We start from the raw sequence: 5420 nt of genomic DNA on the forward strand, positions 1-5420 counted from the left end.
GTATATGGTCTTAAATTAAGGCTAGGTATTTTTTTGGGGGTATTTGACAAAAATCAATCATAGTTATCATTTTTATACGATCCTAAGACCTATTTTCAAAAATACTCCTCAATTTACTATTGGTCCATCTGATGGACCCATTGACTTCCATTGAAACCACTCTATTGGTACTCCCAGCAATTCACAAAATTAATTTATTTCATTTATTTCAGCGGGCATCCTGGACCAAATACCTTGAACTTTGACCTTAATATCTAACCTTGGTAGAAATTTTGGGGGAGTTACATGGTCTCAAAGTCCATTGCATAGTTGTCCCATTGATTTCAATGTTAATTTTGCACAAAAAGAACATTTTTTTTTTACTTCCAGCAAATTTTTCAAAAAATCATTATTTCCTTGATGTTACACATCTCACCTTGACTCAAGCGGTTAAAATTGTAGTTTCTAATGTGTTTGCCTATTTCCCCATATTCCCCCAGTTCTGGCATAGCAATCAATTCCATACAGTTTACATGAAATGTAAAAAAAACTGATTCCTATGCCAAAGATGGGAAAATATTATAAAACTGAATTTGACAGTCCACACTACTGATTTGAAGCCTTTAGACCAGGATAGATGCTGGACTAAAGCTCGTTTGTGTTTTTTGGGGAAAATGGCTGGTAGTCCAAAACATGCGCTTTTTGGATTTTTGGCTCAAAATATGAAAAAATACTATTTTTACAAAAAATCACAAAAAATACAAAAACCCACTGATGATGTCACAATGTCTGTGACATCATCAGTAATGTCATCAGTGACATATTATTGACAAAAAAATCATCTCATGACATCACTGATGATGTCATAGGCTAGTGATGTCATAGCTATTGTGACATCATGCCTGCGAATCTTTGATACTAGGCATCTTGCAGTGGTGACTTTTGTAAAACACCCCAACCTGCCCATAATATCAGACCCAAAGCCAGTTTGTCTTTATGGAAATGGAGAAAAAAAAACTTTTTTTTTTTTTATGTACTTTTTTTTTTTTTTACTGTAGGCTACTTACTGTACACTGGCATTTGAGGGGTTAAAATTCGAATAGGTATGAAATGTTGGTATGAGGTATTAGGGAAGAAGTTACCAATGAATTATAAACAGTCAAAAATTTTAAAATTTAAATTAATATTTATAAATTAGTACAGTATTCTCGTTAACACATTGAGTGCCAGCGACGCCATATGGCGTCATTAGAAATTTACCGTAGGCTGCCAGCGACGCCAAATGGCGTCAATAACTCGAAATTGTTTTTTTGACGGGGGGGTGTCGATCTATGCTTCTTACATCGCCTCTTACAATATGAGAGCTATTGAATGTGTCTAACCTATTTTACAGAACCCTTAGGTGGCGACAGCGCACTCCAGATGAGAGAAAGTGGAGTAAAACACACAGAAGAAGTCGTTGGGGAAAAGGAAATCGCATCGCATCCGTCCGTCCGTATGCAGCTGCTTCATTGAAGCATAACGTTAGCTGTGCCCCTGCAGCAGCCAATCTGCTGTCACAATTGAGCACCTCCGTGTTTGCTGCACAGCCCATTCGCATGATCAGCCGTGGAGTTGTTATTATTCTCAACTGGAAGCATGGGAGCTGGTGACAAATACACGCGGTTGTAAAAAAGCTGGATGTAGCGGACTTGTCAGTGCAGAGCAAACGCAGGCAGCAGAAAGCCCCAGAGACACTCCCAGAAGGAGGAGTGTGCAGTTGAGGGGGGGGGGGGGCACGCAGAGCACGCAGAGCAGCATACAACACCCAGACAGCAGGACAGGATTAGGAAACGCAAGCTAGAATATCTGATGCCCACCAGCAGTAAATCAAGAACAGCAAGAAGCTGCAACCAGCAGCGCACGCAGGGGCCAGCGCTGCTGGTTGCAGCTAAAAAATAGTATTTGGCCAAACAAAATTCCTTTGTTTTCACTCTTTTATTGAAGGAAATTATTTTTGAGGTGTCATTACATCAGAAAATATTAGCAATGAGTCAATGATGTGCTTGAAATGCTTCCTTTCACAAAAGGCTGAATATCTCAGGTTATAGAAAAAAAGTGGCTGTTTTTGGTCAAATCAAGCTATCTTCTCCGGCTCATAACTAAAGAACGGAAAATGGGATCAATAAACTTTTTTTTGCAGGTGATAGAAGAGAGTCTCATCGTTATTTGTGCGTGTTCAGTGTTTACATAGTAATTATTAAAGAAATTATATGACTGTTTTAAAATGCATTGCGGCCTATGTGGCACAGTACAGCACCTTTTGCCCAAGGGCCGTGGCACTCAAAGTGTTAAGGTCCATCAGATGGACCAATAGTAAATTGAGGATTCCGCGCCTGCAGGGTACAAGGGTTAAGTAGGCTATACCTATATCATCATAGTTAATTCCTCATCAACACATACATTAACACACTGTGTTCAATAATACCGTAATTCATGTGTTAATTACCACTATCAACTTCCAGTCGCCTGCAACCGGGAAATCGATTGAGTTTCCCCCGTTGCATAACGAAGACGGGATGCGCTACTAGCCACGCTCCTCCTTGTCTGAGCTAGCCTGGTAAACCAGCCCATCACGTGAACTCACATTTAATTTCCAAATGAAAATCACGTGACGGGCTGGTTTACCAGGCTATGTCCGAGCGACATCTCAGGGGAAACATACTCGACTTCGGGGAAAGAGAGTTCTCTTTGTTTGACCGGTGCCTAGCTGGCTGTAAAGAGAGGCGTCCGGGGTGCAGCGGAGTCGCCTCTGCTGTTTACGGTGGTTTGTCAGTGGTGGTGGCCTGGCGGGGACACTGGCGCTATGTATGACTGGGATTAGCGTGTGTGTATGGGCGAACTGGGTTCAGTGCGTGCCCCGGCCGGCCGGCTACGGCGATTTCAGCAGCTGTGCTGTAGTCTATCAGTAGGCTATCATTCTGATTACTTGTTACTAGTGTAGTAGTGTAGGCTACGCTATTTTATGGAGGTTCCTCTCGTGGCTCAGGCTGATCGAGTGATTGATGCTTGTTGCTCACGGGTAAACTCAAATTGACAGTAGCCTAAAAGAGGCTTGCCCATGGGTTTACCCAATCTGGCATCCACTGTATCTTTGCCAGTTTGGGATTTGCCCCTGCAATCCGAAATAGGCTAAAAGCGAGTGAGTGTGCGCTATTACTGGGCCACTGTCAAGGTAGCCACGAGAAAACATATTGTTTCCGGCCAAGACTTTCAGAATAAAAGTCGAAATTCATGTTGTAACCAGCTACGCAGTACTGAGCTCTGCATGCTTTTATTTTTGATGGCAGGTTGAGGCAGCGGAAGTAATTGTTTGTGTGCCATGTCTTTCGTGACACTTATTCTCGTGGTCGAGCAAACTAGCTGGTTTGCACACAACGTGGTGGTCGTTTTGCCCGAATAATATCAACAGCAGCCTCCGTGTTCTTATTCTACGAAGAGTACAAACTGCAAAGCCTAAGAGTCGGTCACAGTGGTGGTGGCAGTGTCGAATGGATACCAATCGCAAGATGAACGAGCGGGTTTGTTAGAGTTTCAGGTAGCTAGCCGTAGCAATTTAGCTTTAGCAATTTAGCTAGCTTGTGGCTTAGCTAGCTTGTTTGTTGTGTGCGTGCATGGTGGAGACCTGTCGCTACAGTCACGTTGGTTCGGGAAGTGAAGAGCAACACAAGTGAAAAAGGACGAGAGCTGGAAGTTGGAGGAGGTGGACCCGCTGGAGAGATCGAGCAACGCGGGCCGTGGGGAGGAGAGGGGAGAGGCCAGACTGTTCCCCCCCAGCTGATGGACAAAAGGGGCACCGGAGAGCGTCTTGCTGCAGGGCAGAATTTGGGGACATGTTCACAAACTTGATAAATAAATGTGCTTTTATAACTCCAATGATGGTCTTCACTGATTACCTATATATTTTGAATTGTTCTCATGACTATACTGTATAAAAGTGATTTCATGATCAGCATCAGCTAATGATTTGTGAGGATATCATTATGTTGTGACTTTACAATATGTGGCACAAAACTATTAATTAATACATAAGTATGTCGTGACTTTACTATCTGTGGCACATAACAATTAATTAATACATAAGTATGTCGTGACTTTACTATCTGTGGCACATAACAATTAATTAATACATAAGTATGTCATGACTTTACTATCTGTGGCACATAACTATTAATTCATACATAATGATATAGGCACTTGTGAGGCACAACACTTAACTCATACATATATATGTGGTTCTTGGCATATAGAGCCTACAAGACATACATCCAGTGTTTGATGTCTGTTGGAGATGCACAGTGGATACAACGTCAGAGAATGTGTTGGAGTTTGTCTGGTTCGGGGCTACCAAGGCGGGCTACTACACGCATAGCCTACATATAGGCTACACGCATAGCCTATATCAGAGCAGCAACATCGGAATGATAGCTACAGCTGCTGAAATAGCCGTACCCGGCTAAGAGGTTCTGAAGGGGTCTCGGCCGGAGGTGTGGGACCCAGGCAAGGTGAGGGGCAGGGCGGGTAGGGGTTGGGTGGTGGTAGCCTGGGTAAACCCAGCCCCCAGTGACCTCGACCTGCTCTCAGACAGAACCTGGGCTGCCCTGGGTGTCGGGCCGGGAGAGAGGCTCTTAGCCTGGGGGTGGCTGGCCTGCTGGGTCGTGCATTTAGACACCCGGTAAGATAGGCACAAAACACCGGCCACATGTTCTGTGTCCCTGCAGTGGACCAAGCTTCGAAGAGGAAGGAATGCCCATGATGAACGAGGTAATGGCTGGGAGAGGTTAGATCCAGCCGGTCCCTGACACGCTGCACACCGCCTCGCTCAGCTGGTTCTGATTGTGGGCTATCGGCATTGCGGTCTGGTAACGCTAAAGTTCCGGTTGCAGGGACCTGGATGTCGATAGTGGTAATTAACACATGAATTACGGTATTATTGAACACAGTGTGATAATGTATGTGTTGATGAGGAATTAACTATGATGATATAGGCATAGCCTACTTAATTAATAATAATTCATATATGACTCGGTGTGTTCATCAAACATACCTTTCATTAGTTGATGATGCGGTAAGCATCAATTAATGGCTTAATTCATCATGAGTTAAGCATGCATTCATGCACATGTTTGCACCAGTATTGTAAAGTGTTACCGAAATAGCTTAGTGCAGCGCAGATAATTACAGGGTGTGGTCTTTGTGTTCCTGAACTTCAGTTAGCACACTAACTCCATTAAAACATAGCATGTGTGGTCAAAAGTGAGTTTTCAGCTTCACTGGAGCGGAAAACAGTTACTCCCTTCATCCAAAAATACATGACAAGGAAGAGGATGTTTTAATGTTTTTACTTATTGTCCAGCATAGCGAGTGCCATTATCAGTTCAAGGAAACTTTTCATAGCCTAT

The sequence above is a fragment of the Poromitra crassiceps genome (assembly GCF_964638095.1).
Source record: "Poromitra crassiceps genome assembly, chromosome: 9".
NCBI lineage: Eukaryota > Metazoa > Chordata > Actinopteri > Beryciformes > Melamphaidae > Poromitra > Poromitra crassiceps.